Source organism: Sceloporus undulatus, chromosome 7, assembly GCF_019175285.1.
Source record: "Sceloporus undulatus isolate JIND9_A2432 ecotype Alabama chromosome 7, SceUnd_v1.1, whole genome shotgun sequence".
Taxonomy (NCBI): Eukaryota; Metazoa; Chordata; class Lepidosauria; order Squamata; family Phrynosomatidae; genus Sceloporus; species Sceloporus undulatus.
This window is the reverse complement of record NC_056528.1, coordinates 28,974,415-28,987,924: the sequence shown is the minus strand read 5'-3', so window position 1 is coordinate 28,987,924 and position 13,510 is coordinate 28,974,415. Positions and strand designations below refer to the sequence as shown.

Below are 13,510 nucleotides of genomic sequence, written 5' to 3'. Positions count from 1 at the left end.
TTGCAATGCAATTTGCCATGGCACCAGAGCTCTCTAACTGAGGCGGGAGTAATCTCTCACCAAATTACAATTTGAAATTAAAGTGGTGTCAAACTGGAATATTTCTGCAGTGCAGCCACAGAAAAGCATCCTGCCCCACAAGATGGGCAGCTACAGATTTTTGGGGTGCTCCAAAACAAACCCTGGTTACAGCAACCCTGTTTGTACCATGTGCCTGCAATCTGGAGGCAAACTATTCATATACTGCCACAAACACCAATGCAGATCTCAAAATGCACAAAGAAAGAAATGAGAATATCGTCTACGGTGGTAGCGAATTAACGGAGCAAGGGATACATCGGATCCAAAAAAAACAAATGTGAAAACCATGTTACTAATGTTACCAAATAATGGAAACCAAAGAGCTCACACGAATCACTTACTGTTAACAGAGAGGCATTTCTGGGCACTGCCGACATGCCTGTCGAAAAGCCACAAAGCCCTGCTTTTGAGAAAGAAGAGAGCATGGCACGCCTGGCAAGCGATAAATCCATCCGACGGTGGGACACGGAAATCAAAATGAAATAAAATAACAACAGCCCAAGGTTGGCACTCCTGGTCGTCTCCAAGAAAACATTCAACGTTTGGCGGATTTATCGCCAAGGAGGATGCTGAAATGCAAAGGGATCTTGTAGCACCTTGGAGACTAACGGAACGAACAAAGCCGGTAGCATGAGCTTTCGTCGACGGGAGCCTATTTCTTCAGATGCAAAGGAGGATGCCGTAATGCACCCATTTGGACTCCAACGGTTACCATCCAAAGGAAGAAAAAAGACCTGCTAGAAAAACCAAGATTTCTCAAACACGGGCGATTATTTCCTCGGAGGCGCATCAAAAGAGCCCACAGAGCATCCCCCTGAGCATAGTGGTGTCCAACCGGCGGTTACGAGATCTCCGAATGGGTTTAATATTTGGGAATCAATGAGTCAAAGCGCCGGAAGGAGATGGGATTTTGTCAAGTGCATCCGAACCCAGGGAAGAAAAGACTACTGAACGGGAAGGTGATCCAACGGAGGATGCTAATCCGCCACTGCCTCCTGCAGCCTGAAACGGCGTTTTTTCCTCCCCAACCACCATATTAGTCACCCTCCTCTGGGTCCCTCCACCTCACCGTTATATTGGGAGGACACACCTTCATCGGGTCTTTCCAGAACCAGCTCCTTTCCCTGGTACGTCTTGCTCTTTGCAGAACAAGGAACGGCGTTGCAGGCAAAGTCCCTGTTAGAGTTCCCCTTTTAGAGTTCCCTCTTATGCACCAGCCACAGAGTGACACATTTGAAGGCAAATGCACACACAATGCACCCAAACACACCTCTTCCACTAAGTCCAGGTGCAAAATAAAACCTTTAACTTTGAGGGGGGGGGGATGCCAAAAGGCATTTATTTAAGGCCACGAAGCAAAGAACGGCACGTGGGATTCCTTGCACGTCTTTATTTCCAAAATGAAATCCATGCATATCGCTTCCCCCCGTGGAAATTTTCCTTGGTCAAAGCCGGGTCCAAAATCCAGCTGCAAAAAGGAGGGCAGAGACATCTTCGGAGGGAGGGAAAGGGAGAGATGGAGGGTGGAGATGAGTCCAAGGGGGATGCCTGCTCTTTTCTTTGGGTTTTTCAAAACAGCTCTCAGGTGCTGGAACCAGAGGATGGGATTGGCCTCTGAGTCTTCCTCGCCTAAGAAAACCCTACAAAATCCATGCAGTAGCCAGAAGCCAACAGGGGACCCAAAGGCATGCACACACCCACATGAAATGAAGTCACTGGATCTTTTCTGCTCTTGGACGCTAAGCAGAGTTAGCCTTGGATAGTCCTTGGATGGGAGACTGCTTAACAATACTGGTGCTATTAGCTCTATTTCAGAGGAAGGAACTGGCAAAACCACCTCTGAGTCTTCCTTGCATAAGAAAACCCGGTGAAATTCATGGGGTTGCCCTAAGTCAACAGGTGACTTGAAGGCATGTACAGACACATAAAGACCCTGGATCTTATCTTATCTTGGAAGCTAAGCTGAGATAGCTTAGGATAGCACTTGGATGGGAGGCCACCAACCAATACCTGGTGCTATTGGCTCTGTTTCAGAGGAAGGAACTGGCAAAACCACCTCCGAGTCTTCCTGGCCTAAAAAAAACCCTACTTAGGGCAAGTCTGAATATCCTAAAGATTGTGTCTGATCTTGGAAGCTAAGCAAGGTCAGCCCTGGCTAGTCCTTGGATGGGAGACTGCCAATGAATGCCAAGTCCTGTAGGCAATATTTCAGAGGCCAAACCAGCTCCAAGTCTTTCTTGTCTAAGAAAACCTGATAAAATTCATAGGGTCACTCTAAGTTGACAGGCAACTTTGAAAGCATGGCCACACCAGATCTTATCTGGTATTGGAAGCTAAGCAGGGTTAGCCTTGGACAGTACTTGGATGAGAGACCATCAATGAAACCTAGGTGCTGTAAGCTGTTCTTTGGAGGAAGGAACTGGCCAAATCACCTCTGAGCCTTCCTTGCTTAAGAAAACCATCTGAAATTCATGGGCTCACCATCAACCAACAGGCAAGTTGAAGGCACAGACACACAGCCTTCTTCTATCTAAAGCAACAGGTGAAGACGGCTGGCTCTAAAATTGTCTCACTTAACCAGGTGTTCGGAAGACACCTAAAGAGCAGGGGATGCGGGAGAAGAAACGAAAGCTTCACACCTTGTTTTTGGAGATGCTTTCAAAGAACACAGTTTTACAGAACTGGACCCAGGGGGGCATCAAAGCAAGAGAAGAGAAAGGCGAGAAAGAAAGGAAAGGAAAAGAGGAAGAGAGAGAAGAAAATGTTGCAGCGAACCTACAGAATATCATCTATTTAAACCAAGGCGGTATACAGTTGGCCCTCCATATCCACAGATTCAACCATCCACGGCTTGACAATACTCTAAAAAGATATAAATTCCAAAAAGCAAACCTTGATGTTGCCACTGTATATTAGAGACACCATTTTACTAGGCCATTATATTTAATTGGACTTGTACGTCCACGGATTTTTAAATCCACGGAGGTCTTGGAAGCAAACCCCAGTGGATACCCAAAGCCCACTGTATTTGAGGACCAAAGGGGGAATACATTGCTTTTTCTGGTCATCCAGAATTGTCAAAGCAGGGGGTTCTCCCTTGGACCCATTTCTGAGCCGAGTAGCAAGAGTCTGATTCATTCTCGATGACTATTTCAGCCTCTTCCTTCTCCCTCTCCCACAGCCCAGCTGCTCAGATCCTCTTCCCTTATGCGATTGTGGTTCGTTGTGGTGTTTTCCTTACAGACCACACTCTCCTACACACACACACACACACCCTTCAGCATCAACCACAGGTGCTTTCCTATCACAATGGTGGAAAGAGAAAAAGCAGAAGGAGACCGTTCTAAGCCTTTCAGGTATATTTTTTGTTGAGGAACTGCCTTGGTCAGAAAGGCTTCCGACTCGAAACTGAAGGAAGAAGTGTGAGCTATCATCTAACCTTCGGTCCTCCAGGTGTTTTGGACTTCAGTTCCTGACTGATGGGTCTTTGGGGATCTGAAGTCCAAAATAAAGAGAGGACCAAAGGTTGGGACACCACAGATACGAGGTGGAAGTTCAACCAACCCCGCTCTTGCAACCCACTTGAAAGCAAAGCAAAACCCACTTGAAAGACTAGGGCCACCTAGTCCAGGAATATCCAAGGAAAGCACTCCATCCAAACTCTGTTGAAAGACCACCATCGAATCTTAGTGCTGGAAGGATCCACAAAGGTCATTTAGACCACCTTATCACCATACAAAAAACATTCCATCCAACCTCTATTGTAAGACCACCACTGAAACTTAGAGTTGAAAGATACCTCAAGGGTCATCTAGTCCAACCTCCTGCCATGCCATAGAACTCATAACCACAACTCCTAAAAGATGTCCATCCAACCTCTATTGAAAGACCACCATTGAACCTTAGAAGGGACCTCAAGGGTCATGCAGTCCAACCCCCTGCCATGCAGTAAGACACAACCACAACTCCTAAAAGATGACCATCCAACCTCTAGAAAGACTACCACTGAATCTTAGAAGGGACCTCAAGGGTCATGCAGTCCAACCCCCTGCCGTGTAGGAAGGCACAACCACAACTTCTGAAAGCTGTCCATCCAACCTCTCGTTTCAAAGAAAGAGAGTTCCACCACCCTCCATGGCAGCCCCTTCTTGCATCAAAAGAGAACCCAGAATCAAAGCATTTGCCCAGGAGACCAGGAAAGCATCTTGAATTATTATTATTATTATTATTATTATTATTATTATTTTAAGACAAGACTCGTACTGGATGAATCAAGGGATACCTATGCCCACATATGTATGACCAGCTCTCTACCCAGAGCTCCCACACGGTGGGAAGTGAGAAAAATGGAAGCGCCTCGAACGCCCCCCTTGGGAGAAAGATAATCAATACAGATGGAAAGAAAAATAGACAACCCAGCCAATAATATGGGATGGGATCCATCTTTCTGAAATGCCGGTTAGGTTGGAGATGAGATATCCGAAGTGTAGAGATTCTTCAGGGGGTGGTATGGGAGAGGAACGCCAAATGGATGGGTGCCAACGCTTGGGCGTGTGAGTTTGACTCAACCTCTTGGGTGAGTCGGAGGAAAGATTTGACCCTTTTTTATGTTTGGGAGGAGGGGAAAACCTTTTAAAGGGTCTGCAAAATAATAAAAAAGGAAAGCCCGCTTTGGCCGGCAAAGTGCTCTTCTGAGTTTTGTTTTTAAAGGTAGGAAACTAAGCTTGGATTCCAGCTTGGGCAGTGTCACCGGTTGCCATCGCCTAGTTTAAGGGTGACAGCATGGCACTACAATTTGGCTGGTTTTTTATTTTAACCGGCATGCAGTTACAAATATCAATGGTGCGGGGAGACGCTTCATTTCTACACCCAGTGACAAAAATGCAACAGATTTCTCTCCCCTAAAAAAAGAAAAACTTGCTTAAACAGACCGATACATGCCTACCACAGGTGTGCAAGACATCGTTGGCACTTTCTAGAGATGCCAAATTGATGCAACCTTGGTTTAAAAAGCTAGGCTTGAATCCCGTCTCGGCCGTGGAAACCCACTGGGTGACCTTGAGCAAGTCGCACTCTCTCAGCCTTAAGGGAAGGCCATGGCAAACGCCTTTTGAACAAACCTTGCCAAGAAAACCCCATGACAGGTTCGCCTTAGGGTGGCCGCAAGTAAAAAATGACTTGGAGGCACACAACAACAACAAAAACAACAACACTGGTTGTAGTGAATCAGTACTGTTCAGAAGCAAACCAGGCAAGATGGGGAAGAGGAGTAAAGAAGAATTCGTGGCAATCTCACTGCGCAAAAGGAAAGGAAGGTTGCGCCAGCCTGCGCATCAAGAGAGTGTGTCCATTTTGTGCACAAATGAGACCAAAGGAAAGCCACAAAGGAAGGTGGACAAAGTGGGCACGCAAACATGGTCTTGACCTCTTGACTAAAGGAACTGGCAGCTGCAATTTCAATCTTGGCGTGGGGAGGGGGGGGGGGACAGGGTCTTGGCTGGAAAAGGGGCACATGCATGCGCTCATGTGCTGTGTATGCCATCGCAAACCACATATATGACCATAAAAGATGGGAATCTGAGCAACCAGGGTGTGGGTGAAGGAGAAGGAACAGGCCAAGAAGAGGGAGAGTGGAGAAGCGGGAGGGATATTCACCATGGATGAATCAGACTCTTGCTACCTGGCAGGGAAATGGGTCCAAGGGAGGACCCACCATTGGGACTTTACGCATTCGCCCACCTGGTGACACTTCAACAGCTTTGGAAAAGCAGAAGATGGTGTTTCTATTTGAGGGAGAGGTGCAAAACAGGTGGCAGATAGGGTGTGTGTGTGTGTGTGTGTGTATGGGAGTAGGAGATAAAGTAGCCAAAATGCCCTAAAGCGACTAGATTTTAGAGGCTAAGCAGGGTCAGCCCTGTTAGAAGTTGGATGGGAGACCACCAACAAACACCAAGGCTCCATTTCAGAGGAAGCCTTGCAAAAACCACCTCACGAGTCTTTGCCTATGAAAATCTTCGAACACTTATGCAGTTGCCATAAGTTAACGGATGGCTTGAAGGCACATCCATACATTCACACAAATACTCTAAAGGCATTAGGTCCTGCCTGATCTTGGAAGCTAAGCAGGGTCACCCTCTGGTTAGGACTTGGATAGGAGACCGCCAATCAATATCAGGTGCTGTAGGTGATACTTCAGAGGAAGGCATTGGCCAAACCACCTCTGAGCATACCTCAATAAGATTCAGGAGGTCACCATAAGTTGACAGGAGAGTTGAGGGTGTATAGACAAACACCAGAAGATGGAGACAAAACAACGGCCACCCCAAAAGCAAGACCCAAGAATGAAGTCAGGGAATGACTGAATGGTGGATGCACCAGCAAAGGGGAAAGGAGAAAAAGCATGTGTCTCTCTCATCCCTCCTCCCAACCGATGAGCTCAGAAGGATGTTCAAGGAGGACCTGAGATGTCCAGCCAAGGAGTTGTGTGGACTTTTAAGTCATCTCTTGTCCTCCACCCAACCCAAGGAGGATAAATCACTCCTCCATCGCCAGAAGATGTCATGAGAGGGGTTTTGTTGTGCAAGAGACCCTTCCCTTGTTCTGCTGCATCTTCTCAAACCCAGCTGAGATGCACAGATGGTCCTCCAAGACCCCTCTTTGACTTGCAACCCAAGAGAGGGCCATCTCTGGTAGGTTCTCCCATCCAACACACATACACACACAACTTACACACCACAACCCAACCCCAAACCCACATCTTCCTTCCAAAACCCACCCGGTTTTGGAAAAAGCCACCTCTGAGCTTCTGGAGGCATGCTTGGACAGCTCCCTTCGCCAAGGAGAGCCCAGATTCTAACTACTGGTCCACCCAACCGATGTCTTCATGTTGGCTCTCTCTCGCACACAATCCCTCCAGCTTGACAACAGGCTGCTCTTGGCCAAGGAGCCCAAGGCAAGTCCCGGAGAGAACCCAACACACACATCGCAACCATCCTTTACAAAGAGTCTTCTTGGTGGGACCTGGGAGGCATCTCCATCTGCCACCTTCTTCCCAGCCATTCCCCAACCTTGGATCCACCCTTCCTAAGAAGAAAAACTGCACAGGGAAAAACAAAGCCATCCTCCTTGCCCCATTGCAACTTGCCCCACTGTTTGCAAAGGCACATCACCCCCTACCCCCAAATACTTTTTCTCCTCCAAGGGGACATATGCCCCACATCCATATAGCAAGACCACCCTTTGCAATGCACATTTCCCAAGATGATCCCCTCTTTTCAAACCTGAATGCCTTCCTTGAAAGCATCCCCACCTCTCCTCTTTCTTCAAGGACCCCCCCCTTCGACCCACCCCCCCTTCCACCCCCCCACCCATCCCTCTCTCTCTCTCCAAGACAAGGCCAAAGGCACCCCTCCCCTTTTTCTCAGCAATGCCAGGCCATCCCCCAGCCCCATTTCCCCCTTCCTTGAATTGAAAAAAACAGGGGGGGTATAGAGAAAGACAGAAGACAAGGTTGCAACCACCTCTATATAATTCCCCCCAAGGCTGCCCTTCTCTCCTTGCAAGGCAACTGGATGGTGGAGGGGAGGCCTTGGTTGGACACCCACCCACCCACCATTATTTATTCATGATGGGATTTCTCGCAATGCAAAAATAAGACCTATATTTAAGACACCCCCCTATATAATGTGCACTTGGGGGTGGGATTTATTGTAATGCAAGAAAGAAAACCCCCACATATATTTCAGATACCTCCCTTTATCCATTTATTTATTTATTTTGCACTGGGGTGGGATTGCTTGCAATGCAAACATTATATGTAACTACTCTCTCTCTCTCTCTCTCTCTCTCTATATATATATATATATATATATGAATGACACCCCCTTATTTATTTATTTATTTTGCATTTTGGGTGGGATTGCTTGCCATGCATAAAAAAAACACACACACACACACACACACATATAGACACCCCCTTATATCTTTCTTTCTTTGTCTTTGGGGTGGGATTTCATGCAATCCCTTTATTTATTAATTTGCGTTTGGGGTGGGATTTCTTGCAATGCAAAAATTATATATGTATATATACATGTATATATATGTGTATATATATGACATCCCCTTATTTATTTATTTGCTTTGGGGTGGGATTTCATGCAATGCAAAAATAATATTTATATATATGTGCATACATATATATGGATGTATATGACATCCCCTTATTCGTTTACTTCTTTGCCTTTGGGATTTCTTGCAATGCACGAATTATGTATATATCTGTGTGTGTGTCAAAGACACCCCTTATTGATATCTTTGCCTTTGGGGTGGGATTTCTTACAATGCACACACACACACACACATATATGTCAAAACCACTCCTTATGATTCCTTTGCTTTTGGGGTGAGATTTCTTGCAATACACACACATACACCTATAGCATTTAAGACACCCCCCTCCTTGTTTGTTTGTTTATTTATTTATTTTCCCTTGGGGGTGGGATTTCTTGCAAGACAAAAATAATGCATATCTATCATACATCTATTCATATGCAACCAAGGTGCCTTTTCTCCTCCCGATGCCCCCCCCCCCCCATTGCAAAGGGCTTGCAACAAAAAAGAAAAGGGCAGCTTACCTGGTGCCTGGCCTCGCCTCACATCCTCGCTGGGAGAGCATCCAAGCCCCGTTGGGTCCAAGGGGTCCCCCTTTGACACCACTTTAAACTGCCATGGCTCAATGCCATCAATTTTTGGGACTGTAGCTTGGTGATGACATTTCGCTTTCTCTGTGGAGAGCTCCTGTGCCACACAAACTACATTCCCAGATTCACCTCGACTGAGCTATGGCACTTAAAAGTGTGTCAAACTGGATTATTTCCTCAGTGCGGAGCAGCCTAAGTAGCTGATGTTGGATATCAGGGTGATCATTTTGTGTTTTGTTTTCAGCCAGATGCCGGTCCGCATCATCTCTGAAAAGAAGTTGGGGCAAGAAGAGGCTTAACAAACTTGAGGTACCAAAAATCCACTTTTATTTCTCCTTGCATTTGTATTCCGCTTTGCTGCATGAATTAAGGCTGCAATCCGATATTGGGACCCACTTACGCGAGTAAGTTCTAACATAGTGGTTTGAGTGTTGGACTATGACTCTGGAGACCAGGGTTCGAATCCCGGCCAGCCATGGAACCCCCTGAATGACCTTGCTATCACAGTCTCTCAGCCCAGGGCAAGGCAAGGACAAACCTCTCCAAACAAATCTGCGCAAGAAAACCCAGGATAGGTCCTCTAGGGTCACATAAGTTGGAAATGACTTAATTCACGTACAACGCTGTGTAAACTTACACCAGCTAATAAAATAAAGCTAACATTACTACTAATACTAATACGATAATATGAGAATGCAATTCCACTTACTCAAGTAGGCACATGTTGCTTTGGTTGAGGCTCAGTGACTCCCAAATTTGGTCCTCCAGAGTGTGGACTCAACTCCCAGAAGCCCATCCAGCTTGGCGCAGACGTCAAGACTTCTGGGAGCTGAAGTCCAAAACGTACCAAAGTCTGGAAATCACTTGCTGTGAGATCAAAATAGAGCCAGTTTCAGCTTTGTTCCTTTCCCAGCTTTGTAAAACCTCAGCTGCTTTTGGTTTAAGCTCCCTTTGTCAACCTTAACCGTAGTTCAAGGAAGTAAGCTTTATTAAATCCCTTAGACTTCCTCCTCTGCCGCTTTTGGGTGTCATTGTACCTCATATTTTTCAGAACTAAACACACCGTTTAAGCACGATAAGAAATAACTCACCGCCGATCAATAGCCTGCGATTTTGCTGAAGCAAGACAAACTTTTATACGAAGCCTTTCCCGGTGAGACGATAAATAAGCTCTTCAATAACTCCTTATAAACCCGCCTCTTGATGCTTCAATTTGTGGAATCCCTGCATTTGTTCATTGAATGATTTCCGACTTTAAAACAAAGCAAACAAAACAAACAATACAACAAAGTTCCTTCTCCTAATTATTTCTGCGACGTCGAGGCCCATCCTTGGAAAGCTAAGCACTTCGGTCCTTTTATTTCCTTGGTACAGTTCAGTGCAGATTACTAGTGCCCCGATTCAACCAATGGGTCTTGAGAGTGTTGTGCTCACTTTTTGTTCGGCTCGCAGGCTGCATCTGCACTGCAGAATTGATCTGGTTTGACACCCCTTTAACTCCATCTCCATGTGCGAAATGTTACCCCGTCTCTATCAGAGCTTCGGTCCCACACACCAAATCTCAGGATGCCGTAGCACACGGCCCTGCGGTTAAAACTGGGGCGTTCCAGGCTGAAACAAACTCTGTATGGACATGTGCCATTTCATGCTCAAATGCATACCTTTATATGTTGCATCAAGTGCTGGGCCAACACCTGGTCTAGATGGGTTGTCATTACCTTCCTGTTGAGACGAGAGTGTGACCTAGCCAGGGTCACCCAGTGGGTTACATGCCGAGCGGGGAATTGAACCCTGGTCTCCAGAGGCATAGTCCAACACCAAAACCACTATGCCACGCTGGCTCTCAACAACCTCCCTGATCGGGGTGACTACAACTCCCATGAGCCCCAGCCATTGGGGCCAAGGTCGGGCAGTCCAAAATATCCAGAGGCACCATGTTGGACATGTTCCAGGTTGACACAAACTCTGTGCAGATAAACGTTTGCCGAAACTTTGCAACAGATAAAAGAAACATGAGATATGTTAAGAGTTGCATGATTTGCATGTTGTTCTCTGTGTTTAAAAACAATCTTTCAATTGCTCCATTTCTCAAGTTGAGGAATGCATAACATATTCGTCTGTCTGCCTCTATTAGAAAACAATGTGGTTGCCTTTGAATCTGGTGTGTTGCCGGGTATCTGAGTGCGGTATATATTTGGACCACACTGCGAGAAACAGTCTTACTTCTGAATAAATATGACAATCATCTCCAGAAATCTCCCCTTACTTAGCCATAAAGTCCACTTTGACTTGACTTCAACTGATTAAAGTCCAAAACCACTGCCAAAAAGCCAGTTTGAGACTGTGGTTTGCGAGACATTAGCCTTCTCTGTCAGAGATCTCTGGTAACATAATAAACTACAATTCCCAGGATTCCCTAGCACTGACCAGGACTGTTGGGGTGCGTTCCACGATAAAATGAATCGAATTGCCAGTTGGTGAAACCGGTTCTGGTCGCATGTGATCGATTCCCGTTGTGATAAGGAGGTAAAGGCAAAACACAGTTTTTCTAGACCTAATTTGAAAGAGTTCTTTTGAAAAGAATAATTCCGTTTGCAAAGGCAGTAGTTGCTAAGCCATTCTATCGATTCATTATTATTTTACTTTTTAAAAATGCTGTGTCCCCAGTCTCTGCTCTTTTCCCCGTGCCCCAATCTCCTCTTCTTCAGGTCTCCGGTCTCTCATTCCCCCGGGTCCCCAGTTCTCTTCTTTCAGGGTCTCCAGTCTCTCTATCTTCAGGGTCCCCATCTCTCTTTCTTCAGGTCGTCCTAGTCTCTGCTATTTCACAAACTCCAGTCTTTTCCCCTGGGCCCTGGTCTCTCTTCTTTCTTCAGGGTCCCGGGCTCTCATTCCCTCAGGTCTTCAGTCTCTCTTTCCTCGGGTCCCAGTCCTCATTTCCCCTCAGGCTTGCATCTCTCTTCTTCAGGGTCTCCAGTACTCTATCTCAGGTCCCCATCTCATTCCCCTCGGTCCTGGCCTTTCGTCTCAGGGACCCCAGTCTCTCTCTTTCTTCAGTGTCTCCAGTCTCTCTATTTTCACAATCGCCAGTCTCTTTCCCGGGGTCCCCGGTCGCCTCTTTCCTTCAGGGGTCCTGGTCTGTATTTAGATCTCTAGTCTCTCTTTCTTCAGGGTCCCTGGTCTCCATCCCCACCTCTGGTCTCTGGTCTCTCTCTTTCTTCAGGTCTCCAGTCTCTCATTCCCCCAGGTCCCAGTCTCATCTTTCTTCAGGGTCCCCTGGTCTCTCTATCTTCAGGGTCTCCATTCTCTCATTCCCTTTGTCCCGAGTCTTTCTCTTTCAGGGTCTCTCTATCTTCAGGTCTCCAGTCTCCCATTCCCCTCCCCCGGGTCCCCTTTCTTTCTCAGGTCCCAGTCTCTCTTTCTTCAGTTCTCCAGTCTCTCTATTTTCACAAAATCTCCAATCTCTTTCCCCGGGTCCCCGGTCTCTCTCAGGGTCCCTGGGTCTCTCTGTCCTCTTTCTTCAGGGTCTCCAGTCTCTCATTCCTTCCTCCCGGGGTCCCTGGGTCTCTCTTTCGTCAGGGCTCCAGTTTCTCATTCCCCTGGGTCCCCAGTCTCTCTTCTTCAGGTCCCAGTCCCTCTCTCTTCAAGTTCTCTCTATCTTCAGGGCTCAAGTCTCTCATCCCCCGGTCCCCGGTTTCTCTTTCTTTGATGTCCCCGGTCTCTCATTTTTCTCCTGGGTCCCTGTCTCTCTTTCTTCAGATCCTGTCTCTTTCCAGGTCCCAGGTCTCTCTTTTCTCATGGTCCACGTCTCTCTTTCCCTGGTCTCTTTCTCAGGGTCTTCTCCTCTTTTTTTCAGTGTCTTTAGTCTCTTTCTCAAGGGTCCCTGGTCTCTCTTTCTTCATGTCTCTGGCTCTCTCTCTCCAGGGTCTCTCTTTCTTCAGGTCCCCAGATCCCCCCTTTCCTTGAGTTCCAGTCTTGCTTTCTGCAAATGAGCATGTTTTTCTTGAAAAATATGGCGGTCTCTAGCAAATGGTAGATTTTCCTGGAAATTATGGCAGATATTCTTGTCAGTGGGCAGGTTTTTTGCAAATGGTGGTTTTCTGGAAATGGGCAAGTTTTCTTGCAATATGGCAGATTTCTAGCCATATGGCAGGGTTTTGTTTTGTTTTTTGTTTTTTTTTTGCAAATATGGCAGATTCTTGTGAAATGGGCAGGTTTTCTTGCAAATATGGAAGATTTTTTCTTGCCATGCAGCAGGTTTCCCTGCCTCATATGGCAGCTTTCTTCCCAATTGGCAGAGCCACCCTCCAGCCACGTGCTTCCCTCCTCCTCCTTTTTCCCCCTCCCTCCTGGGCCGATTTGCATTTTCACACCTCCCTGGCTTCCTATTGGCTCCTCAGGACCCGCCCCTTGGGCTCAGGCCCCGCCCCTTTCGCCTGCTCCCTTCTTTCGCCTGAGCGGTGACGTCGCCGCCTGGCCCCCTCTGGCCACCCCTCTGTTGTGTGTGTGTTTGAGGATGGAGCAACGCCCCTGGGTTACGTCATCCCGGGGAATGACATCTCTGGGAGGGTGGCGGCTGGAGGAGCGCGCCTCAGCTCTCCCCTCCTTCCCTTTCCCTTCCCTTCTTCCTTTTTTTTTGGGTGGGTGCATCCCCTTTTTTTCTCCCCTTCAAAAGCAGGGTGGTGGGGCCATTTGCAAAATTGGGGGGTCCTGGGGGGTGGGAGGGGAGACCA

The 13,510-nt window shown here is 47.1% G+C and overlaps 1 protein-coding gene across 14 annotated transcripts in view; it reads right to left on the bottom strand.

Moving 5' to 3' along the window:
• Nucleotides 1-8,774, bottom strand: part of PTPRS (protein tyrosine phosphatase receptor type S) — a 227,995-nt gene extending 219,221 nt beyond the window's left edge. For 3 of the 14 annotated variants that reach the window (XM_042479438.1, XM_042479443.1, XM_042479441.1), the window contains exon 1: nt 423-1,056. The gene's annotated coding sequence lies outside the window, so the exon portion shown is untranslated. Of the gene's footprint in view, nt 1-422; nt 1,057-8,714 lie in introns of those variants that run through there. The other 11 variants (XM_042479442.1, XM_042479444.1, XM_042479445.1 and 8 more) reach the window with 7 other exon arrangements.
• Between the last annotated feature and the right edge of the window lie 4,736 nt (nt 8,775-13,510).